Here is a 27,746-nt window from a genome sequence, read left to right as displayed (position 1 = left end):
TAATATTACACACAAATTATAAAATTTTCCAAAAACCAGCGAAATGAGCCATTATTTTATTAGGATCGCTCAGAGTTAGAAGTGTTCATGGGCCGGGCCGGGCTCAGAAAAAAATTTGACCTGTGTCCTAGGCCCAGGCCCGGCCCAAAATATGGGCCTAAAACTTTGTCCCGGCTCGGGAAAAAATTCCTAAGCCCGGGCCCGACTCAGTCCATTTTTTTAATAAACACCAAAAATTTATTTTAAAAATAAAAAAATAAAAAAATAAAAAAATATTTTAAAATTAAAAATTAAAAAAATATATATTTATTATTTCGGGCCGGGCCCAGGCCAAAAAAGTGATGCCCGAGGCCTGGCCCGTTTTCTAAACGATCCTCATTTTTTTACCCAAATCCATATTTTAAACCTATATTTTTACCCGAACCCTCCCATATTTCGAGTGGGCAGTTAGGTCGGGCCAGGCTGCCCGACCAATGAACACCTCTACTCACAGCATAGATGATATAACTTGGATTTTAAGTGTTTCTCTAATTAAGAAAAAAAAAAGACGGGGGTAGGGCGAGCAATTTTATGTTAAAATTGATGAAAATGAACATATCTGTATACCTATATATTAGGCTTAAATTTCACAAAAGCTTAAATTAAGTTCCTATCGTTAATTAAAATATTTTACATTAACTGCTTTTGTAATTAAACATGTAGACCTTTAAAATAAATTGATGACCACTATAGTGACACATGTTAGCTTATAGTTTAATCTAATTTTTCCCATAAAATATCAGAAAAATTATAAAATAAAATAAAATAAATCAGAATATATTAAAATATATATTAAAAATATTAAAATTAATATAGACTTATAAAAATATAAATAATCTAATAAATTATAAAAAAATATAGCATTAATAAAACTTATTTAAAATGTTTAAAATTTAAAAAAAGTATTAGAATTCTTAAAATAATAAAAAATTATAAAAATAAATATAAAATTATAAAAAATCATAAAAACTTGAGCTGACCGGTTAGCCCAAAATCGACAAGGGTATCAGTCCAAGGAAAGTCATTAAATTAGTTGACTTGGGAATCGAGCAGTTCAAACAATTTTTTACTTTTTTTTTTATTTTTATCAAACTAAAATTTCATTATCCAATTATTAGCATATGTAAAATGAAATATTCTAACTAGAGTTTTTATAATCGGACTGGTGGTTGAACCAATTAAGCAACCGGTTTGTCAATTCGACTGATCAGTCTAGTTCAATTAAATAAAACATTAAAAAAATAGGTTCAACTGTACAGTTCCTAGGTCAACTGGTGTAATGGCTTTCTCTGGACTGATACCCTTACCGATTTCAGTTTAATAGGTCCAACCAACTAATCTGGTCCAATTCAATTTTTTATGATTTTTTTATAATTTTATATCAATTTTAATGGTTTTTATAGAATTTTAATATACTTTTATAAAATTTAAATATTTTTCTAATATTTTTTTCTAATTTATTAGATTTTTTAGATATTTTTATAATATTTATAATACTTATATATTTATAATATTTATAAGTTTATGTAAATTTTCATTTTTTAATATCTAATCATTTTAAATTTTTGATAAATTTTTTATTCTTTTAATTTTTATGGGAAAAACATTAGATTAAACCGAAGCTATCACATGTCATTATTTGATTGGTTTGTCAATTTATTTTAATAGTCAATGTGGTCAATGACGAAAATGTTAATGGAAGAACTTAATTAATTATTTTAATAAACAACAAGAGCTTAATTAGATACAAATTTAATACAACGACTTAATTGATTTTTTTTTACATTTAAAGGAATTTTTTGACATATAATCCTATTTGAACTTTCCTTCTTGATGACATGTGGCACATACCCACCATTCTTTTTTAAAATTTTTTATAGTAATGGTTAATTTTCAATTTTGGTCTCTCTAATATGCTTAAATTTGATATTTAATCCTTATACTTTAATTTTAACATAATTTGCTCTCTATATTTTTGTAATGTTATTAATTAATTCAAATAGTTAATATCGTTAATTTTTCAATCAAAATGTTACGTGGTTATATATAATTTGAAAGTAGATTTTTAAATCCAAAAAGTAGAGGGATTAAATTCATTAAAATAAAAGTAGGATATCTAAATTTCAAATGTACAAAGTGTATAGATTCATGGTTGTTTGAACCAGATCAGATAGGATGTTACCGATCCAGAGAGAGGCATCAAACCAGTTGATCGACAAATCGATATGGACCAGTTGAACCACACTAAAAATCGATTGAAACGGCTTTTTTTATTTATAATTTTTTAATGATTTATTTAATTGAACCATACAACCAATTATCTAACCGGTTTGACCATCGATCCAATTATGAAAACCTTCCTTCGAGTATATTTTACTCTTCAAATTTTTACTCTATAATTTGACACAAACAAACAATCAACTCAATGCGAAGTGTGGGAGGACTATAACTATAGATTAAAAGGTCAAAACCCTTACCTATTGTCAATTTTTTAAGATTATTCATAAAGGTAAAATTTCAATTTTAATCCTTATATTATTCTCAAATTTATTATTTTATCTTTAATTTATATAGTATATAAAAGGTTTAAGTGATTTCTCGTTACACACCTCAAATACAACTTTTTTGCCATTATATTGTAATGGTAAAATTTTAGTTTTATACTTTTATTAATTTCACATTTGTTATCAAATATTTATATTTTAATTTGACATAATTTAATTTTTTTATTTTTATAATAATATTAATTAGTCTAAATAGTTAACATTTTTAGCTATTCGATTAAAATTTTGACATCAATTTTCTAAAAAATATTATTCTAATAAAATTTTGTATTTTGATGTAATTAGTTGGAATAAGTGTGTGTTTTAAAAATCACATCAATTATGGAAATTATTAACAATGCTAATTTTTGGAGTAACTAATGACACAATTCTTTTTTTTTTTAATCATTATAAGATAATGGTAAAATTGTAGTTTCAGACTCTTTATTATGTTTACATTTAAGATTTAAGTTCCCTTTGGATGTGTTGTGCGTTTACCTACGGTTAGTGTAAAAACAATGATGGAGATAAGATTATATACTGTAGCAGTATTGTAGCATAAGACAAAAAAAAAAAAAGAAGCTAAACGCACTGCACTAGAGGTAATGCTCATCCAAAGGGGCCCTTAGTCTTTATATTTTAATTTGACATAATTTGGTCCTCTACTTTATAATGACATTATTTAGTCCAAATAATTAACATTCTTAATTATTCCAATTAAAATGATTATGTGAATTTCCCTTAAAAACACATTTCTAACACACACACACACACACACATTTCTACATGAAATTGGAATGAGTATTTTAAGAAACACTTGACCTCAACATTTTAACCATAGTAATTAAGTGTATCAATTATTTTGATATTATGTAGAGGAACCAAATTATATCGTATTAAAGTATAAATATTGAATTTTAAATTTTAACATAGTAGAAGAACCATTGTTGGAAAATAATTATTGAGTGAAGAATGACAATTGTATATTGTTGGAAAATAATTATTGAGTGATGAATGATAATTGTATCTCTTGGTTTAATATTGCATTTTTCCATACAGTTGTATCTTTTGAAAAAATGTATCTCTTGGTTTAATATTGAATTTTTCATTCATTATCTCTATTTACTCATGTCTATTAGTTTTCAACAAATCTCTTCATTTATTTCCTCTCTTCTATATAAAGCCAAGTTAAGAGATTTCAAAAACATATCATCAAAAAACTATTAATATAAAAAATTCCTTCTAAATTCATTTCTCTTGGTAATAGAGAAAGGCAAGATTGTGTTCGATTGATCACTATTGTTGTGCTACTACTGTGATCGTTTGTTGTTGTACCTGAGAGACAGACGTTTAACGCTACTCAAAGCACCGAGGAGAGGATGAATATGTCTTAAGGAAACTATTTATATAGGCCTTAACAAAATTCTTCTTCTAATTTTTAACTTTTTCAATTACTGTATTCATTTGTTATTCTTGCTCTTCGTATTATATTGCATTATCATTATTACTAACATATTAATACTACATATGATATCGATTTTCTTACCACCATAACTATAATTTGATTTAAAACCTAATACAATCATAAAAAGTTTGATTTTTTTATGAAGAGATTTTTAAAATTAAATTAAATTAAATCAATTGATATAATTGATTATAAGCTTATAGAAAACGAATTAAGATAATAAAATAATATTTACTAAAAGTAATACAAATTATATATGTATTTGTGCTATAAGTAATAATTATATGTTTGAAATTTTTATTAAAGCTAACATCATTATCTTTTATAAAAATTTAAAAATATATATAAAAAGGTTTCCTAAAAGAAGCTGGGAATTTATACTAGTTGAGTATAAACTTTATGTATATATCAAAAGTATTAAATTAATTTATTTCACATACTATATATTATATAAAAGAGAATAGGAGGCCCATATTGGGAGTAAACCAAATCGCGGAGTGGCGAACTTAATTTGGTTAGTTAAAAAGAGCTTATCCTTAGCCATAGGGCTTCACATTTCAGTCTTCTCCGTCCATGGCTGATTTACTTGTACTAGAGTGGGCTTTTAGTAAGTGACGAAGTCTGAAATTCTTTTTAGGTCAAAATTAAATTGTAATTTTTAATATAATAAAAATATAATTTTATTAATTTAATAATTTATATTTTTATAATTTTTAAAAAATTAAATCAATTTTTATTAATTTTAGAATGTCAAAGTGTAGTTTTATTTTTTTTAATTTAAAATTTTAAAAGGTTTAAATAAAAAAATTCTATTTTAGGGGGACTGAATCCTACCGGCCCCTAATTACGCCCCTGCTTTTTAACTTTTTTTCACAACTTTTATTTTCTTCCATTGTAAATTCCCTGCGGGTTGGCTTTCATTCAAAGTCCTTGTATCTATTACTTATATTCTATGTTGCTCAATCCTTCAATTTTGTTGAACTACTCATTTACCATACTCGTGTATGTGGGAATGTTATCTTTCAAACCTAGCCATACCCATCTGAGTCAGAATAATGTAACTTTATATCAAGTTCTGTTTATAATAATAACCTTAAAAAGCCATATTGTATTTAACTTTCCTTCCCAGCTGTTTCTTGCCCTTTTGGGTTTATTTCCTTGTATGTTTTTAACCAATAAGGAATGAGGCTTGATGTTTTGAGGTACAATATTGTATATGATTTACCTTATGTTGTTGTGTTGAAGTACTAAGAAACTACCAAATGGTTAGGAGAAAGGAAAGTTTTTTTAAATATTTAAATTGAGTTCAAATTTTCAAGTTATTAAGATGATACGATTTTTTTAAATACTATTCATTAAAATTATTCTCAAATCGTAGAATGAATAAAAATTATAAAAATTATTTTATAAACATGAATCTTCGTATTTCTGAATTTTTATAAACATTATCTCTAAGATGAAAGGAAAGAAAAGAAAAGAAAAGTTAGATTCCTTATAGCAAATATATTAATTACAAAAATTATCTGTATATATTTTATGTTATTTTCTTATATTTTCGTCTATTCGTGCGTAGTACGAATACGCATGAATTTTTTAATTTTTAATTTTAATTATTTTTCATATTATATTTATATAGTATAACGGTATAGTTATTAAATCTAACCATACGTAAAATGAATATCAACGAAAAGGTTAAATGGGAGTGAGTGAAGTATCATGAAATTCGTGAAGCCAGTAAGGATATAAGATAAGATGGTTGTGAAGCAGCTAAGAAAAAATGATGGAGAATACAAGAAAATGTTACTTTTGAAATTTGACTCGTCGTGTACAAATACAATTGAATTGACGTTTGTGGATCATCCGAGCATTGCATCAAATTAGTAGATTTTTTTCCGACTTATTATTGATTAGTGTTTTTATATTAATATTGAAATTTAGTAAATTTTCTCAGTTTTAATTTTGTATATTAATTTAAAATTATGTCACATCATTACTTAAATTAAAGAAATATAATTTTATTGTTGATGTATAGTGTTATATCCTTGCATGAATCAAAATTTTTTAAAAAAATTGCTAAGTTCTTAAACAAACATGGACAAAAGAATTTCAGGGACTACTTGAAGAAAAGTTACGAAATTTAGGGACTAAATGTGTTTTATCCTAAATTTAATATAAAGCCTTTTGGTTGTTGTACTAGTTTCTAAGTTTGGTAAAAGTACTATTTTTCATCACATTTCATTACTTGGGTTAGAAATAAACTAATTTTATTTACTAATTTTAGCCATACATATCATTTGTATTAACAAAGAAATTTTTTTATGTTTAAATTTGTACTAATTATTTTTATGTTAAATTTATTATTTTAACACATGCCTCAAATAAACTTTTTATTATGTTATTACACTGACAATCAAACGAAACAAAGCCTATTGAGATTTTATGAGTACTTTTCCTTATTTTCGATTCAATTTAACCACAGCCCCTAGTTGTTTGACACACAACATGTCGAAACCATTTTTTTAAAAATGGGGTCAACTTTAATTTTGAAAAAGAAAACGAATACGGGAGTCGCCACCAATCTTTTTTGATGAGGTGTGATCGGGTCACCTTAAAAAGTGGTTGTTTTTAATAATAAATGATTTGATTTTATTAAAACAACGATTTTGGTCCACAAAATTTAGAAAAATGGGTTCGGGAGTCGGTTACGTACGAGGAAGGATTAGCACCCTCGTAACGCCCAAAATTAGTACCTAGTTGATTAATTAATGTCTTAATGTCGAGAATTGGAAACTTTAAAGAGATTTAGAATACGACCCTTTATTAAAATACTAAAAATTTTCGAGAAAAAAGACATATTTCACGTTAATCGAGAAAGAGAATTATATCTCGTAAATTAGGACACAATGTCTTGAATTCCCGATACGAGAATAAATGCCAAAAAATTTACTTATTTGAAAGATATTTGACTATCTCGAGTTTAGAAAAGAAATTATGTCCCGTAAGTTAGAACACGATCTTTTGTTAATTCCTGAGATCGTTTTTAAAAAAAACTTATGTTTGAAAAGATTCGTGTACTTGGGTTTATCGAGAAAATCAAAATCCCGTAAGTTAGGGTATGACTTTTTGAATCTCAAAATACAAGGTGTTACTTATTTTAAAGTCATAATTTATACATCGGGTAAAATTAATGTAACGTGATTTTATAGTAAAATGTAAGAATAAGACACGGTGCTAATGTGCATAGAATAATATATACAATAACGTAAACGATATTAATAAAGGCAAAATAAAATAAATAAATGAGATGATGATAAATAATAATAACAAACAACTAAAACTAGATTAAGAAAACAATAATAAACGAATACGTAAATAAATGGTACATAAAACAGCTAAAAGAAAATAATAATATTAATAATACAAAAATAATAATGTTTGGAATTATAAAAGGGTATAAATAATCAAATAACAAATAATAAGCAAGACATTAGTATTATTAGTAGTAGTAGATAGTCTAGATTTGAAATTAGAAGGATATAAATAAACGTAATAAAATGACAAAATAAGTATATTTAGCAAACATTATGTAAATAAAAAGAAATATAGTAGTAACAATAGGAATAATAATGAAAACAAAAATATAGCAAAAACAATAATATAATAATAAAAATAATAACAATAATACTAATAATATTAATAATAAAACAATGCTAATAATAATATTAATAAATAAAAGGGTGATAATAATATTAGTAATAATAATACTAGAAATGAGGTTGATAATACAAAAAAACATAATAATACAAACAATAATAATGCCAACAACGATGTAATTAATAAAAACAATAGAAATAATAGTAGTGACCACAATAATGCGAAATATAATAATAAAATTAAGCAAAAAATAGAAATAACAATATCAATTTATTCGATATAACGATAACAATAGCAAAAATCCAAAAAAGGGACTAGATCGGAGTTCAAGCAAAATTAAAGGTAAAAATCCTAATAAAATAAATAATAAAACGTGAATAAGGATCTAAATGGAATGCGCGCAAACGTAGAGGGGCCTTCTGGGAAATTATTCCTTGTCCGAAAACGTGCGTTTGCATTAAGGACTAAATAAAAAAAATCACCGGGCAGATTAAAAAAAAAAGATAAAAGCACTAAATTGCAGACTGGTTAAAATGTAGAAGGATCTTCTGTGTAAATAGCGCAAAAGGCAAAACACGCGGATCTCTTAGCGGGTCGGGTCGCGCACATGGGTCGCGCAAAACGGCGCTGTGTTGGCGCTAAATGCCCCTGAACGAAACGGTGTCGTTTTGTTAGAAGTATAAAAGTTAAATTTTTTCAAAAATAGCTCATTTTTTATTCCTTTTCAAAAAAAACACTCGCATTCTCTCTCGGGCTCTCCCTTTTGCCAGATTTCGGCCTAGGGTTCCGGCGAATGGCCGCTATGGCTCCGCCGTAAGTGGTGGTCAGAGCTACCGAAAAATTAGTTTCTTAACCCCGTTTTTGAATCCCGTACGAAGGCTGAACCTTCTTGATCTGAGAGACCGGAAGAAGAAAACCCTAGCCCCCCTTCTATCCTGGATCCGACGACGGCAAAAGGACCACCAACGGCGAGACTGCAGGCCGAACCAGGTAACTCTCTTCCTTTTCCTTTTTTATTTTATACTATGAATATATAAAAAGAAAAAACAATAGGGTTCGAAAAAGAAAAAAAACCTTTTTTCTTTCTATTCTGCTTCTTTGTTTTTTGTTTTAAACTTTTTTTTTATTTCTGAAAATCCATCCTCTTACATTTGTTTGATTTGGCTTTTATAGCTGAAAATAAAATAAAATAAAAATAAAAATGCTATTGTTTATTGCTGTTCTTTTTTTGGGCTGCTTTTATTTCTTTTTTCGTGTTTGCAGGTCAATCTGAGAAGTAGTCCTTGGCTTTTTGCTATTTCGGTGTAATGGCTAGGCCTCGGGCGGTGGACGCTCTGCAGAGGCACATGGAGGCAGCGGCACGGCTGAGTGTTAGAGATTTTAGGGTTTTTATTTTTTGTTTATTTTTGGGCCATTTGGGCCAGGGTTTTTTGGGTAGTGGGCATTTAGATTTTGGGCTTGTAATTTATTTTGCAAATTGGGCCCGGGGGAAATTGGGTTGTTACAGCTGCCCCTCTTTGCTCATTGTCGTGTAATGGAAATAGAGCAAAGACATCAAAAAGGGTCAATTTTGCCTGGTCTGAGATGAGATTTGTAGCTTCAATATGCTCCATTGCAACTTCAAGGAGATGAGATTTGTGTCTCCAATTCGCTATTTTCAGTCTGCTCGACTAGAATTTCAGGGAGATAAGACTTGTAACTTTAACCTGTTCCACTGCAACTTTAGGGAAATAGGGTTTGATATGATCTGCTCTACTGCAACTTCAGAGAGATGAGATCTGTAATTTATAGCTTCAATTTGTTCCACTGCAACTTCAGGGAAATTAGATTTGATATCTTCAGTCTGTTCCACTGCAACTTCAGAGAGATGAGATCTGTAATTTATAGCTTCAATTTGTTCCACTGCAACTTTAGGGAAATAAGATTTGATATCTTCAGTCTGCTCCACTGCAACTTCAGAGAGATGAGATCTGTAATTTATAGCTTCAATTTGTTCCACTGCAACTTTAGGGAAATAAGATTTGATATCTTCAGTCTGCTCCACTGCAACTTCAGGGAGATAAGACTTGCAACTTCAATCTGCTCCACTGGAACTTCATGGAGATAAGACTTGTGTCTTCAACCTGCCCCACTGCAACTTTAGGGAGATAAGATTTATAGCTTTAATCTACTCTAGTGAAACTTCAGAGAGACAAGATTTGTTATCTTCAGCCTGTTCTACTGCAACTTCAGGGAGATAAGACTTATAGCTTTAATCTACTCTACTGCAACTTCAGAGATATAAGATTTGCTATGTTCAGCCTGCTCCATTGCAACTACAGGGAGATAAGACTAATGACTTCAATCTGTTCCACTGTAACGCCAATGAGATAGGATTCGCTGCCTTCAGCTTTAATCCGCTCAACTTCAGCTTTAATCTATTCCACTACAATGCCAAGGAAACAAGATTCGTTACCTTTAGCTTTAATCTGTTCCACTGTAAAGCCAGGGAAATAAGATTCGCTGTCTTCAGCTTTAACGTCAGGGAGATAAGATTCGCTGCCTTCAGCTTTAATCTACTCTGCTGCAATGCTAGAGAAACAAGATTTGCTACCTTTAGCTTTAATCTGTTCCACTGTAATGCCAAGGAGATAGGATTCGATGTCTTTAGCTTTAATCCTCTCTACTTCAGCTTTAATCTATTCCACTGCAACGCTAGGGAAACAAGATTCGCTACCTTTAGCTTTAATCTGTTCCACTGCAACGCCAAGGAAATAAGATTCGCTGCCTTCAGTCTGCTCCACTCCAACTTCAAGGAGATAAGACTGATGTCTTCAATCCACTCCATTTCAACTTCAGGGAGATAGGATTTGTGGTTTTACTGATCTGTCCTCTAGGGGACATGACCTGTAGAATCCCCTTCATGGGCCTATTTATGCCTAGTGATTAGGATGTTATGATCAGAATGAATCAAAATCTCCTAACTAAATGTGAATGCATGAACGATATTTACATGAATACAGAATGTCATTTTTCGAGAATGATCATTCTTTAATGCTTAGGTTGTCATTGATCGCTGTTCATCAAGGTTCTATCACTGACGTATTGTGCTGCCTTCTTGCTCAGCTGGTATCTTTGACAGAAAACCTGAAGAAATAGCCACAAGTTAGACTATTTTTTACCAAATGTTTCCAACCCTTAGGTTTGGTTAGTTCTAAATAATAGTCCTGTTTCAGGTCCTCGTACTATTTAGAAGCTTTCAGAGTAATATGCAGAACTCCTTTTGCTTGAATATTATTAGTCTATTAATCGTTATTTCAATGAAAAATGCTTGAAAAAGATTATCACAATGGACAATATGAAATTTTATTGGGAACAAAGCTCGAAATGAATAAATTAATCAAGATAGAAAATTTTGCTAAGATACGAAATGAAAAAGATGAAAACAGGTGCCCTAGATATCGTAGCATGAGTTTCTCTACACAAAACTTCTTGAGGACCCTTTGAACTTGATACGTGTTTAGAAGTCCTAGAAGATTTTGTCGATGCCCTAAGATGTAACATCTCTCCTTCTTGTTAATTCGGAGAGGACAAGACTACCACATGCCCCACCTCTGATAAAAAATTTGAATTTCCTATTCTTGGGTTTTCAATTCAACCCCTTTGGTCTCAAGGCGCCCTTTGCGGGTTTTCACCTTGGCCTCTCCTTTTGCTTTTCTTTTTTTCTTCTTTTTTTTAAGAAGTATTTCTTGGTTGAATCTGAATTCACAAGATTAGGAAGATTCTTTGCCATCCATCTCGGTCAAAATTAGAGCTCCTTTAGGAAATGTATTCTTTACCACATAAGGTCCTTCCTAGATTGGCATCCACTTTCTTCTAAAATCTTTTTGAATGAGAATGATCTTCTTCGATATCAGGTCCTCCTCACAGAATTATCTGGGGCGAACATTTTTTGGTAAGCTCGCATAATTTATTTTTGGTACATTTGACCATGACGGATAACTTTGAAACTTTCTCTTCAATCAGGATTGAATCCAAAAAACTCGAAGAGAATGAACCTTGAATTCAATTGGCAAAACCGCGGTAAACTAAAGAGAAAGGCGTTGCCCCGGTAGAGGTGTTTTTTTTGGAGCCTCCACTATACCATTCATTTTAAGGGCGATATGGTGTTAATCTTGAACAGAATGCAAACTTCTGATATCGTACTGTTGTTTAAATTTATTGCATTGTCAGATATGATCTCTTTTTTTTAGCATTCTATACCGACATATGATTTCTTCAAGAATCTGCTGACTGTCGACTTCGTGACATTGACATATGAAGCAGCTTCCACCCACTTAGTGAAGTAATCAACGGCTGCAAAAATGAATTGTTGACCGCCAGAAGCTTTTGGCAATATCGGCCCAATGACATCTATACCCCACATAGAGAAAAGCCATGGACTCTATTGATTCTTTGTAGGATAGGATCTGTTTCTCATCTTGTTCTACCGTTCTTAACAAATCAAGAGACAAGCTATAGTCTCGATCATCTTCAAAGTCCTGAGGTTCCTCATGGATACATATTTTGCTCAAAAAGAGGTTCTGAGTCAATAGCAGTGTTGCTCATATCATTGATATCTGGAGACCTATTATAGGGACGAAGGAAGATTCAAAGAACAAAAGAATCCAGGAATATTTATCTGTATAGTATGATTATGAATGAAATGGAAACAATAAAAGAATATTTGCTCGAAGTGAGAAACAAAGATGCATTTTATTGAAACAAAGATGTTGGACATAAGCCTATCTCACAAAAGGATTCTTATTGCTCCTAGGCTTAAAGCAATAAGCGTGTTTTGGACATTACTCCGAATTAAGTCTAAGAAATACAGGGGTCTCTTCTACAGTCCCATTGTTCAAAACATTCCCAGGTATGTAAGGGCAAATGCATGATGAATTCTCTTCCCCGACTCCCTCTTCGGATACGGTATTAACATTCAAATTCCCCAACATTTCTTTCGAGCCTGTGACTTCTTCAAGGAATTCCAACTCTTTATTATCCATTAGGCTCTGCACCAAAGCTTTGAATTCAGCACACTCCTAGATTTCATGGCCTTCCTCAGTGTGGAACTCACAGTAGCTCATCATCCCTTTTGATATTTTCTCTGAATTCTGAATGATTAACCCCATGTCTATCATTTGTTTCAAAACCCATTTCAGTAGGGTTTTTACTTCTGTAACATTAGTTTTGGTTCTCTTTCCTCCATTCTCAATTATGTTGTTTACCCCTAGGTCATGATGCCCATCTTAATAAACCTTTCAACTAACTTTTTAAATGTAGTGCAGTTTTTAATTGAGTGTCTTGTTATTCCCGCGTGGTATTCGCATTGGGCATTTGAATCATACCATTTCGGGAATGGAGGTTGCACGGGTTCTGGGTAGAACGAAGCTACTACATGCGCATCAAATAGATTCTGATATAGCTCTCTATATGTCATCGGGATGGGTGTGAACTAGAGTCTTTTTGTGTTTGGCCTCGAGTTAGATTCTTACCTTGAGGTGTCCTAATAGCTAGTAGTCACGGCCCTCGGCTGGCCTACAGTGACTGATTTGGAATACCCTTTATTATACATACTCAAGTTATTCACTTCATTTTCCCAGTTCTTTGGGGTCGATATTTTGACGCTTTCCCCTACATCTATCTTCCCACTTCTTACCGCATTTTTAATCATCTCACCAGACATTACCATATCTGAGAAGCTTATGGTAGCGTTTCTCAATATGTGGTTAATGAACGGGGCTTTCAGAGTGTTGATAAAAAGCATCGTGGAATCTTTCTCCAAAAGAGGTGGTTGGACTTGCGTTGCTACCTCTCTCCATCTTTGGGCATACTGCTTGAAGCTCTCACTTTGCTTCTTTTCCATATTCTTCAGCGTGATTTTGTCGGGCACCATGTCTATCACGTGGCCATATTGTTTCATGAAAGATTGTGCCAAGTCCTTCCATGAGTGAATTTTGGCAAGGCTCAATTGGTTGTACCATTTGGCTGCAGACCCAATCAGACTGTCTTGGAAGCAGTGGATTAACAGTTGATCATTGTTGACGTATCTTGTCATCCTTCGATAGAACATCGTGATGTGAGCTTCAAGACAGCTAGTCCCATTATACTTTTCAAATTCTGGAGTCTTAAATTTCGGCAGGAGTACTAGATCTGGGACCAAACTTAGATCCTTGGCATCAACCTCGTAATGGTAATCAACATTCTCCATTGCTTTGAGTTTTTCTTCCAACCACCTGTACTGATCTTTGAGTTACTTTGGCAGTTCTACCCTTGCTTTTTCTATTTTTGTCATTTCGTCTAGATCAAGAACTACGAGATTGATTGAATTGTTCCGTGGATTGAAATCTGAGCCTGTCGGGTAATTCATTGGTACCGAGGTACCGGTCTGATATTTTTGGGGTCTGTTAGTAGCGTGTGCCCCTTGTAGATGCGCGTCTGGTTGGGCCTGAACACTTATTGGGGAAAACCTAGGGGATAGATGTGGATCTCATTATCATCCCCACTGTTGACCACTGGGCCTTTCCCTTTTTCAAGCCCTCCGGCTAGTAACTGCGTTAATTAGCTCATCATACTTTTTTGGGATTCTAGCATCTGATCCCTCATCTCTTGTTGTACTTTCTCTAATTGCTCTTGCAGCTGATCTTGCATATCTTTCTGCATTTGCTCTAATCTTTCTAATCTTTGATCCATTGTTCTAGTTTTGTGGCGGGTACCGTAGCGATGTCCGATTGGTAGATTGGTTTCCAGATTAACTGAAATAATTTTAATCAATTAGGCTATTTTGGTAGATTTTAATGCATATGATGTCATGTAATGCAAATGCATGAAATGAATGCAAAAAAAGACGTTGATTCTGGTTCAATTCTATTAGAACAACTTTACTAGAAAATAAATCTTTTCACATAAAACGGATATATATACGGCTTTGCCCTCATATTCTAAGCGAAGACAACGATCTTTTTGTTCATCCGGATGTTAAAATGAATCTCATGAATTTTTCAATGGATACATCTACTAGCTCTTTTTTGCTTGATCTGGGCCGCGACTCATTTCTCACTCATCCTCGTGATGCTCGTTAGCTTCTTTTAAAAAGGTCTGGACATTGACGACTCTTGAATAATCTTTATCAACTTGAATCCTCGGGCAACGAAGCAAAGTTGTGTAGTCATCCGTTAGACTATCATCCTTCTCTTATCACGTTTTCTTGGACCATATTCAGACAACCTTATTGTCTTCCACTTTATCAAAAAATATGTTTTCCATGACAAGCTCTCTATTTAGCAACTGAACGTGAATCAACACCTCTTTTTTATGATGAAAATGCAATGCAATCATAACCAAAACAAAACAGGTTAGTACAAGGAAAAAGCAAGCAAGAAAAAATAAATAGTGCACCTATTTGGATGGCCACTAGGGGTTTGGAGTAGTTCTACCTAGGGTAGGCTCTTAGGGCCCATTATATGTGGCTTGGCTCTAAAGTAAAGGTACCCGAACCGGTAGATTCCTCAATCCTCCCATTATACACTCATATGGACCGAGTTCAGTTCAGGGGAATATATTTCCCTATGACCATGCGGAGATGAAAATCTCACGAAGACATAGGTACGGATGTATCCCAAAAGCGGCCCACTATCCCATGTGGAGGTGAAAACCTCACGAAGGCGTAGTTTCTCACTCCCACTTAAAAGGGTATAATCGAGAGGTCATGCGATGTGTAGAAAGATACCAAAACTTAAACCAATACAGCAATTATAAACCACAATCATGAATATCATAATAAAGACAGATGAAATGCAACGAAAGGATTGTATATTTAAATCAAGTTTTCAATTTTCGACAAAAAGACAAGAAATAATCAATTTGCTGCTTAACTCTCTTATTTTAGTCCCCAGTGGAGTCGCCAGGCTGTCGAAATCATTTTTTAAAAAAAAGTGGGTCGACTTTAATTTTTAAAAAGAAAACGAATACGAGAGTCGCCACCAATCTTTTTTGATGAGGTGTGATCGGGTCACCTCGAAAAGTGGTTTTTAATAAACGATTTGATTTTATTAAAACAACGATTTTGGTCCACGAAATTCAAAAAAATAGGTTCGGGAGTCGGTTACGTACGAGGAAGGATTAGTACCCTCGTAATACCCAAAATCCTTACCTAGTTGATTAATTAATGTCTTAATGTCGAGAATTGGAAACTTTAAAGAGATTTAAAATACGACCCTTTATTAAAATACTAAAAATTTTCGAGAAAAAGGGCATATTTCACGTTAATCAAGAAAGAGAATTATATCCTAATAAAATAAATAATAAAACGTGAATAAGGATCTAAATAGAATGCGCGCAAATGTAGAGGGGCCTTCTGGGAATTTATTCCTTGTCCGAAAATGTGCGTTTGCATTAAGGACTAAATAAAAAAAATAAAATCACCAGGCAGATTTAAAAAAGAATGATAAAAAGCACTAAATTGCAAACTGGTTAAAATGCGGAAGGATCTTCTGTGTAAATAGCGCAAAAGGCAAAACACGCGGATCTCTTAGCGGGTTGAGTCGCGCACATGGGTCGCGTAAAACGGCGCTGTTTTGGCGCTAAATGCCCCTAAACGAAACGGTGCCGTTTTGTTAGCAGTATAAAAGTTAAAAATTTTCAAAAATAGCTCTTTTCTTCTTCCTTTTCAGAAAAAAACACTCTCATTCTCTCTTGGGCTCTCCCTTTTGCCAGATTTTGGCCTAGGGTTCCGGCGAATGGCAGCCGTGGCTCCACCGTAAGCAATGGTCGGAGCTGTCGAAAGATTAGTTTATTAACCCCGTTTTTGAACCCCGTACGAAGGCTGAACCTTCTTGACCTTAGAGACCGGAAGAAGAAAACCATAGCCCCCTTCTAGCCCGGATCCAACGACGGCAAAAGGACCACCGACGGCGGGACTGAGGCCGAACCAGGTAATTCTCTTCCTTTTTCTTTTTTATTTTATACTATGAATATATAAAAAGAAAAAAACAATAGGGTTCGAAAAAGAAAAAGAAAAAGCCTTTTTTCTTTCTGTTCTGCTTCTTTGTTTTTTGTTTTAAACTTTTTTTATTTTATTTCTGAAAATGCATCCTCTTACATTTGTTTGATCTGGATTTTATAGCCGAAAAAAATGTTACTATTTATTGTTGTTCTTTTTTGAGGCTACTTCTGTTTCTTTTTTCGTGTTTACAGGTAAATCCGAGGAGTAGTCCTTGGCTTTTTGCCATTTCGGTGTAATGGCTAGGCCTCGGGCGGTGGACGCGCTGCAGAGGCACATGGAGGCAGCGGCGCGGCTGAGTGCTAGAGATTTTATGATTTCTATTTTTTTGTTTATTTTTGGACCATTTGGGCTAGGGTATTTTGGGTATTGGGCATTTAGATTTTGGGATTACAATTTATTTTGCAAATTGGGCCCAGGTGAAATTGGGTTGTTACACAACAAATTGGACATACACCGGCGAAAGCTTACGGCTTTTATAGAAAAAATGGCTGCCAGGTTTAAAAAACGCCATAGTTATTGGCAAATAGATTCGAAGATGCCGGTAAAATCTAATTTCCAAGACACTTTATTGCGTGTGCAATCTTTTTTACGCTTATTTGGTTGCCCTTTTGCGACGTTTATTTTGTCAAACGCCACTAAAGATTATAAATTGTAGTGATGATTCGCTAATGGTTTTCTAAAATAAACAATATATTTCCATTCATTATTAAAAAACAATAATTCAACATTTTAAAGCCATATAATTTTAAAAATTCAATTAAACTTTTGTTAAACTTGGATGTATGATTGCCTTCAAATTTAATTGAATTTTCTATAAAAATTTGACCAACTAATTAGGTAAATGTGTTCACATAATATATGGAAACAAACATTAATATAGATGTTAATAACCCGCTTTTTAGTGGTGTCAGAAATAGTGATTTTGAGATCAAAATATCGACGAATGAGTCTCTAAATATTATTTAATATTTACGAGTTAAATATGATGTTATTATAAAATTCAATTTTATATATTTTATTAATTGGTCAGTTAGTTAAGGTACAGACGATTCGTACTGAAAATCAGTAGTTTTGGAAAAGAAGGTTTTGGGACCTTATTTTCATGAAACGAGCCTGAAAATATTTTTATTAAATGTCTACGAACGTATTACATAGATGAATTAAATTATGGATACGTAATCTCGTTGAATTGGTGACTAATTAAGGTATAATGACTAAATTGTAAAAGTTAAAAAAAATTCAATTGCATAAGAATCTTTAATTAAAACTTGGACAAGGGGCTTAAGAGGCAATTTTGACACTACAAGAAGTTAGTGGACGGCGGTTGATGGCTTTTTAGTGTGTGAGTATTATAAATTTAATTAGTTTATAATATTTATAATTAAATTAAAATTAAAATAAGGTATATGTTATGTTTGGTGGGGAGAAAGATAACATTTCTATTCATCTTCCCCCAAACACCGAACCGCCGTTAAAGGAAACAAAGAAATTTCGGCGAAGGGTTTTGGTTTTTAAAAGAGTTAAATTTAGTCAATTTTTTTTTGTAATTTTTATGTTTTTAAAATCTTAGGAGCTTAATCTAAATGACCGTATATTAATTTTTGAAACTATTTGAATATTGAAGCTTTTGGTATTATTTGGTTAGATTTTAAATTTAGATATGAAAATGATTAATTTGTAAAGTGAAAATTGTTAATTTTGAACATAGGAAATAAAGTGTAAACATTTCAAAATTGATATGAAATTTCTATAATTATGAATAGTAGTGGAATTTATAAGGATTAAATTAAGATCGGTTTTGAAATCGAGACTCAAATTTGAAAGTTATAACTATTTCGGTTTTAGGGACTAAATTGAGTTGATATATGATTATAATTGGATGAAATATAAGGCTTGAAATTGATAAATTGAATTGAATAATTGTATAGATCGTGAATTGGACCAAATCAAAATTAATTGGGAAAAGGCAAATTTGATGATTAGTCATTAAAGAATTTATCATTTTCTATTTTGACCGGGAAATCCATATGGTATATTTGTTTTAAATTTTATGTATTTAAATTATAATTGTAAATATCTTTAATTGAAATTTTGATTATTTACGATTTGATACAAAAAGGTGAGATATGGATTAAATCATGACGAAATGACAAATTGACTGATAAATTGAATATAATGAATTGAAATCGAGATTGATTATTTTAATTGAATTAAATTGATAAGATTATGTTTGGTCTTGAGATAGAGGACTAAATTGAATAGATTCGCACATATTGTATAACGTTGTAATTGCAAAATTAGCTTTATGATAAGATGAATTATAATGTTATGCATACAAATTGATAGTTGGTTGATGGAATTGTTGGATCTTGTCCCCTGAGTGTATTATTTTCGTCTAAGTACACTTGTAATTTTTTCGAATATATTGATTAATAAAAAATTATTCATAAATTACATTAATATTTTTTATATTATTCTCACATGGTTTTTGCATGCAAAGCAAAGTGGAAGCAAATGATTCCCATTAGTTGTCTAATATTTAACTAATACTAAGCGATATTACGTGGTCAAATTGTAGTACAGAAAGAAAACTTATATTAGTAGACGAACCTAAACATGTCCTTAGTCTAATCAGAAATGAGCAAACCGTTTGAAAGACAAATATGTCACCTATCAAGTCCAATTGAGAAGATGCCTTGTATTGGGCATCGGAGTGGATGACTCCCAGAAGATAGATACATAGATGTAAGTGACTAAACTGATAGTGCATCAGACATGACCCAAGTAAAACATATCCTGAATATGTTTGTGGATTTATTCACTTGTGGAATTCATAGTGTAGCATACCTAAATTCTGAATGGATGACAGACTATGTCTGTGTGACTCGTACACTTTGATGTAAGTAAAAGCCTAAGTTCAAATAGATAAGAAACTAAAAGCTGGTGCGTTGGGTGTTCAACTTCTGTAGTATGTAGTTCCATTCACAATAGTGGAATTCATAGCTCAAGGGTAAATGATATCCTCTTATTGGCATTACATGGTTGATGAAAAGTAAACGTGGCCACGTGGTCATGGGTCATTCGTCTTTGTGATGGATGAATTGATCATTATTTGATAGTGATTGACTTTTCATGAAGGAAGATGTAATGATTACCATGAGATAAAGTATGATCATATTGGGAGAACAAATATTATCCCAAAGAGATCAAGGATATCCTATGAGGGTAACACACTAATGACAAGATCATTGGACGAGCATTGAGTAGTTACTTTCGTAATGGTATGTCGTTGGGGATAGCTCAGTCACAATACTATAGTGGAATGACTTCATGACTAGATGAGTTTATAATTAATAGATGAAAATCTGAAACTTAATTATAAATAATTTAAGCCTCAACTACATATGTTCAATCGGTCCCTCTGCTAACTCGTTGAAACCAAAAATGAATTGCATGTTTTAAATAGAAATGAACGAAATCAATAGACAAAGAGGAATGGGAAACATTCATGGTTGATTATGGTTTTCTCCAAAATTGAGAAATGGAATCATTTGAAAATGAATGTAAATTTCTAAAAATGGAAATGGAAACTTGCAATCCTATATAGGATTACTTAAAAAATGATAGAAGAATGAGTTTATGTTTTTGGACTGTTTTGAAGCTCGAAAATGAAAATAAACTATTCAGTCATAGTAAACATGTTTAGTTGAGACATATTGAATGAATTTTCTCGAAATCTTATCGAGGGTAAAATCATCAAAATTTTATCAAAGGGTAAAATTGTCAAAATTTTATTGGGGTTTGGACTCGATGTGAGAGAGGCCCAAAACCCTTCATATAACATGAAGGGGGCGGTAACCTTAGTAGAAATACAAGGGTGAGTCGTTCACCCCTCTCTTACTCTAAGTAGGATGTTGTTTTTCTAATTAAAATAAACATCTACACTCTATAAAGGTTTTACATTCTCTTCTTATAAACAGATGACATTGGTAGAGCATTAATAAGACTTTTGAGAGATTTTTATTCTGTCAAAAAATAAAGAGAATTTATTCTCAACTTATAAACATATTTTTTAGCATACCAATTTTACCAGTTTCTATTAAAGAAGAGAGAATTTATGTTTTCACCCCAAAAGGAAATTTTTGTCTAGTTCTGTGTTTTGATTCAATTGGTTCGATCCCACACTCAAAGCAGTTCATCGTACGAGAATAGCGGAGAAGGTCATTTGGTTGAAAGTTGAAAGACATTAAGGATCCGCTTATCCAAAAACACAGGCATGAATTTGAAAACACAAAAATATATAGACTTTTTTAGCTCATTTTTGCTCTAATTCATGTAATTTTATAGTAGTTTTTGTCGAAATTCATATTTTAATCATAAAATAATTAAATTGCACTCAAATTATGAACATATTGAATTTTAATTATTTTATAATAATTTCACTCAAATTTGATTTATTTTCGATTATTTTGCATAAAGGGTGAAAATCGACTCGGCAGTTGCCTTGAGAAGCTTGAACCCTTGGGACAGTTTTTTATCAAGTGACCCAAGAGTATGGCCGATTATTCTTCCAACCAAGGGATGGTCAAATAATAATTATTAAACACATTTTATAATTAATTTTGGTCTAACAAAAATTGGGTGAAAATTAATTACAAGCTTGATGAAGAGAAAGGGGCCCAATTGTGCTAAGTGAAGAGAACTGATCCACGAAGAAATTTGGCAGCCCCCAAAACTATCCTATATATTTGACCCAATCAGCTAGTTTAGCTGATTTTTATCATTGCAAATCAGCCTTTGAACTAGTCTTTAATTTCGTTCAAACCCCTCTCTTTTTCAAGCTTACTATTTTTACCATCCCTCCTACCATGCATGGCCGACCAAAGGAAGGGGGATTGGCTGCTACTTTTAGAAGCCATCTCCACCAATAAAAAGCCCCCTTCACTCCCTTATTTCTCATCCTTCACTTTACACATCTCTCTCACATTTTCTCTATTTCTCCCTTCTAATTGCCTTTCAACTCCATTCTTCCCTTGTCGATTTCCCCTCTTGAAAAAGAGGGGATTGGCTGCTACTTTTAGCAGCCATCTCCACCCATAAAAAGCCCCCTTCACTCCCTTATTTCTCATCCCTCACTTTACACATCTCTCTCTCACATTTTCTCTCTTTCTCCCTTCTAGTTGCCTTTCAACTATATTCTTCCCTTTTTGATTTCCACTCTTGAAAAAGAGCTTGCACGCCTCTTGGAGTAACCAAAATCGAGTGTTCGTGAAGGCCTTGGATCAAAAGAATGAGCAGAGAAGAGAGGAGTGCACTAGTCTGACTTTGAAAAACCACTGAGATTTGTTCTTCTAGTTCCCTTCTTTTACATGGACATTTGTGTTGTTTTTCTTCAATGAATTAAAATAACTTAAATTCCTTTCGTGTTAGATTAATTACATTCTGTTCACTTAGATTATAAAAAATGTGTTTGTGTTGTTATTAGGTCTCAATAAATTGTTCAATTAAATAAAACCATATTTATGTTATGCTTGCATTTTAATTGTATGGTAACACTTGAATTAATTATTTAAACAGATTGAAATTGTAATTAATGGACACAATATTTAATTGGTGCATGTTTAATCTTCTAAGGTAGTTGAGGGTTAAATTAGCGATAGTATTAAACAATACATTAACCTTGCATAACTTGCAAGATTATTGTGATTAAATTGTTTCAATATAGAGATATATTGTTACTTCACTTAATCTTTTACTTACTTATTAAAATTTGATTAAGCGTTTGAATTGACATAGAGATGGCGAAGAGGTTATTGGGTTTTAGTAGGTAAGTATGTGCATTAGTTAGCAAGTTACCGAGTTGCCTTGAAATTATTCGTAACAACACGAACACAACTTTAATTATTCTAAGTTGAAGAATAAAATTGATCTAACACATCCATGTCATATTTATTAAACTCATCTTTTAGAAATCGTGCATTGGAATATTTTACTTTTATTTTTTTCTTAGTTAAATTACTTAGTTAATGTTTAGTTTTTACAACACCTCTTCAAATTTTTCATCACCAAATTGTTTGAAGTTGCATTTCATAAATATTTTCTTGCATAGTCCCTGTGGGTACGATAACTCAACATTACTTGTCACTTTATTACTTGATACGATTGTGTGCACTTGCAGATTTTCGTCGTTCCAAGTTTTTGACGCCGTTGTCGGGGACTATTTTAAAGACATTATTTGTGAAATTGAAATGACTTTTCAACAAAGAAGAATACAAACAACTCAAAGATGAACCTTGAGAACCAAAATCAAGGAAACAGAGCAAATTATGCTCAGAATCCTATCCTTGTTGCTGATGACAGGGATCGAATCTTGAGACAGTATGTCGTGCCATTGTTTCATGGGCTTAATCTGGGTATTAGGAGACCCGAAATCTAGGCACAACAATTTGAGCTAAAGCCAATCATGTTCCAGATGCTTCAGATAGTGGGCTAATTCTGTGAAATGCCTTCTAAAAATTCTCACATTCACCTCAGATTGTTTGTGGAGGTGAGTGATTCCTTCAAGTTAGTCAGAGGACCTGAAGATGCACTACGATTAAAGTTGCTCCCATACTCACTAAGGGTCAAAGCTCGGGCCTGGTTAAACTCATTTCCATTAGACTGAATCACACATGGCAAAAGCTAGCAGAATACTTCCTTATGAAGTACTTCCCACCTAACAAGAATGCTAAGTTGTGGAATGATATCACTACCTTCCAACAGATGGATGGCGAATCCTTGTATGAGGCGTGGGAAAGATTTAAAGAATTATTATAGAGATGCTTTCATCACGGAAACCCGTATTGCATTCAATTAGAGACATTCTATAATGGTCTCATTGCTTACACGAGGATGGTAGTGGACACTTCTACTAATGGTGCTCTCATTTCTAAGTCTTATAATAATACTTATGAAATCATTGAGAGAATTGCTAGCAATAATTACTAATGGCCAACCAATTGAACAGCATTAGGAAGACGAGTCGCAGAAATACATAAAGTGGATGCTCTTACTTCACTCGCATCTCAGGTATCCTCGATATCCTTAATGCTTAAAAACTTTACTACTAATGGATTTAATAATTTTGCAGCTCAGCCACCAAATCAATTCAAAAATGTAACTTGTGTTTATTGTGGGAAAGGGCACTTGTTCAAAGAATACCCATCAAACCTAGAATCTGTGTATTACATGGGTAACCAGAACCAAAACCAAGGTTGGCAGGGACTGCAATCTAATTTTTAATACCTATATTGGCGAAACCACCCGAATTTCTCTTGAAGTAACTATGGGGTTGGACTTAGTAACACTTACTCACAACCTAGACCAACCCAGCCCTCTGGATTTACCCAACAAGTTTAGAAACTAACTCAAGCTGAACCTTCTAATAGCTTAAAAAACTTGTTGAAGGCATACATAGCAAAAAATGATGCCTTGATCCAAAGTCAAGTAGCCACATTGAAAAACGTGGAAAACCAAATGGGCTAGCATGCAACTGAACTTAGGAATTCACCACAAGGTGCTTTGCCTAATGATACGGAGAATCTAAGAAATCTGAGGAAAGAGCATTGCAAAGCATTAACATTAAGGAGCGCAAAGACGATAAAGCCCAACACTGTCGAAGTCAAAGAAGATCCAGCTGAAGCTCGAGATAAAATTGAAGTTCAACCAAGTGTTGAAACTCCAGTTTCACAAAAACCAGGATTTGCAAAATCTAATAAGGTAACTTCTGACCTACTTAAGTCTAGTAAACTAACACCTTTGTTGGATGCAAAATTGCCACAACAAACAAAGTGCCCAGTTCAAGTTAAGAATCCTCCACCACCCTACCCTCAAAGACTTCAGAAGCAAAAACATGAAGTCCAGTTCAAGAAATTCCTAGATGTACTCAAGCAAATTCATATCAACATCCCGTTGGTAGAAGCTCTTGAGCAGATGTCGAACTACGTCAAATTAATGAATGATATCCTGTCAAAGAAATGAAAACTTGGAGAATTTGAGACAGTAGCTTTGACTAAGGAATGCAACGCATATCACAAGATAAATTATCCCCAAAGATGGACCCTGAATGTTTCACCATACCTTGCGACATTGGAGCATCTTATTGTGGTAAGGTACTATGTAATTTCGGTGCGAGCATCAACTTGAAGCCCTTGTCCATATTTAGAAAGTTAGGGATAAGTGAGGTTAGACCAACTACGGTTACGCTTCAGTTAGTAGATCGATCCTTAGCACATCCGGAAGGAAAAATCGAGGATATATTGGTACGTGTAGATAGATTTATTTTTCGTACTGAATTTGTTATTTTAGACTTTGAAGTAGATAAAGAGGTGTCAATCATCCTAGGAAGGCCTTTTTTAGCAACTGGAAGGACCCTTATTGATGTGCAAAAGGGCGAGCTTACAATGTGTGTTCAAGACAACTAGGTAACGTTTAATGCTTTTAAGTCCATGCGATTTCCTGACATAGTTGATGATCATTCTCCAGTATTTGAGTTAGAGGAGTTAATTGTAGAATGGGGACTCGAATCTGTTGAGGACCTATTGGAACAAATCTTAATGTCAAACCCTTTAAGCGATGAAGAGGGAGAAGAATATTTAGCCTTGCTAAAAGCTAACCAAAGGGGATTTAATCTACAATCCAACTTTTAATCTTTGGAATTAGAGAGCAAAGATTATGTCCAACTAAAAACATCAATCGAGGAGCCACCTAAATTGGAACTAAAGGTACTTCCCTCACACTACTTGTGATTATTTTAGCAGAGTTAACTAAAGAGCCAGAAGAGAAACTTATTTTAATACTGAAACAATTCAAGAAGGCTATCGGATGGACCATAACTGATATCTGTGGTATTAGTCCATCCATGTTCATGCATAAGATCATCTTTGAAGATGGTTAGGAAAGGAAAAATGATGGACAACGGAGATTGAACCCCATTATGAAGGACGTGGTAAAGAAGGAAATCATTAATGGGTTAGATACGAGTATAATTTACCCTATCTCGAACAATTCACAGGTAAGTCCGGTCCAATGCGTGCCAAAGAAAGGAGGCATTATGGTTGTGGAGAATTAAAACAAAGAGTTAATACCGACCAGAACGATTACGGGATGGAGAATTTGCATAGATTATTGAAAATTAAACAAGGCGACTAGGAAATATCATTTTCCTTTGTTATTCTTAGATCAAATGCTGGACAGACTTGCAGGGCAAGACTATTACAATTTTCTCGATGGATATTTAGGGTACAACTAGATCACGATAGCATCGGAAGACCAACACAAAAAAAATCACATGCTCGTATAATACATTTGCATTTAGACGTATACTGTTTGGTTTATGTAATGCACTTGCTACATTTTAGAGATTTATGATGGCTATTTTTATTGACACGGTGGAAAAGTTTGTTAAAGCTTTTATGGACAATTTTTCAGTATTTGGAGACACTTATGATGATTTCTTAGCCAATCTAGCCAATGTACAAAGTTGTAACGGCCCCAAATTCTTGAGTCAACATTCGAGTGTTGACCTGGGTTGGCGATGGATAAATTTATTTTGAGATTGGGTTTTGTTGGAATTAATTTGGGTAAATTTTGGGCCTTTTTATAAGAAATTAAGGATGTCGGGAAGCTTGTGTCAAGTAGGGGGAAGATGGATGGCTAATATGGTGATTTTACTATTTTTTAATAAAAGTCTTCTCCCAATTAATGGAAAAAGATGGTTTGGTAGATTGAGGTATGGGATAAAGTGGTTTTCTCCCTATTTTTCCCTATATTATAATGACCCTATTGTTTTTTCTTCTTTTTACATTTCTTCATTTTCTTTCATCTTTCCTCCATCTATTTTTCTTTAGCAAGTCATGTAGAGGGAGAGAGATTTGAGTGAGTTCTCACCATTTTTTTTCATCCTTCAAATCTCAAAGAAATTAAGGGTCTTGATCTATTTTTTTAAAGTTCCATGGAAGAAAAAAGTTATCTATGTTCATCAAGGATGAAGGTGGAGGTTATTGGGTGTTTGGAATGGTTTGAGTTTGAAGAAGACAATATCCATCTTCTCATATTTTATTTATTTATTTAAAGTATGTATTTTTACATCCTATCGAATTTTATATTTTTGTGGGAAATATTGTGTGTTATATGGTTATTAGTTAAAGAGTGTGATGAATCTTCTAAAGTTAAGGGTAAAGCCAAGGTGGTGGAGAGCTAAACAAGAAACTTTGATGGTGTTCTTCCATCAAGGTGGTACCCTCTAACTCTCCTATACTTCTTGATAAGTTATAAATATGATGCTTGTGTGATAATGCGTGCATGTTATATGTCTTTGGGTGGAAATCTTGTTTGGGTGATTTAAAATGAAGCTAAAAACTTAGTTGTGAAATATGCTAGAAATAAATTATTACATGAATAGTAAATTTGAAAATTCACCATAAATTCTTTAAAATAAATAAGAAGTGATCTATACATCTTTGTAACCGTGAGTCAGTCTAGTTTCATTTAGAATAAGCAGATATTGACTTCAATTTGTATTTTAAAAGATATGAATTTTAAGTGTTGAAAGGTCATAAAAATATAGTTGCAGAATTCTTATAAAAGCAGGTTTAGTAGTGACTTTGAAAAATCACTAAAAACTTCACAAGATAAAATAAGAAGTGAGCCTTATATCTCTATAACCATAAAAAAGTATAGTTTTTTTTAAAATAAACGGTGCTTGATTTAGAGTTATATGTTAAGAGTTATTAATGTTTGAATAAAAAAAGGTCAAAATGTCAAGGTAGTAGACTGTCACATCTCATTAGCTAATATTTTAGCTGGAATGATAAGCAATTTGAAATGAGTATAGGACTTGAATGTCATGGTTGTATATTTGTGATTATATGTTTGATGCTTTGTTTGCCCTTAGCCTTCAGGCTCTAACCTAACTAGAGGCCATGAGTGGCGCTCGGGATAACCCTACAGACACCCGAGATTATTTGACTAGCAGCTAGGAGTG

General features: G+C 32.7%; 1 non-coding gene across 1 annotated transcript; it reads right to left on the bottom strand.

Annotated features, from left to right (window-relative positions):
* Positions 1–23,451: 23,451 nt before the first annotated feature.
* On the bottom strand, positions 23,452–23,559 carry LOC128040171 (small nucleolar RNA R71). Its single transcript, XR_008194830.1, has one exon. It is a non-coding gene; the product is annotated as a small nucleolar RNA R71 (small nucleolar RNA).
* Positions 23,560–27,746: the final 4,187 nt, after the last annotated feature.

This window comes from Gossypium raimondii, chromosome 3 (assembly GCF_025698545.1).
Source record: "Gossypium raimondii isolate GPD5lz chromosome 3, ASM2569854v1, whole genome shotgun sequence".
Classification (NCBI taxonomy): Eukaryota; Viridiplantae; Streptophyta; class Magnoliopsida; order Malvales; family Malvaceae; genus Gossypium; species Gossypium raimondii.
Note: the sequence above shows the minus strand (reverse complement) of the source record. Positions and strands in the feature narration are given on the sequence as shown.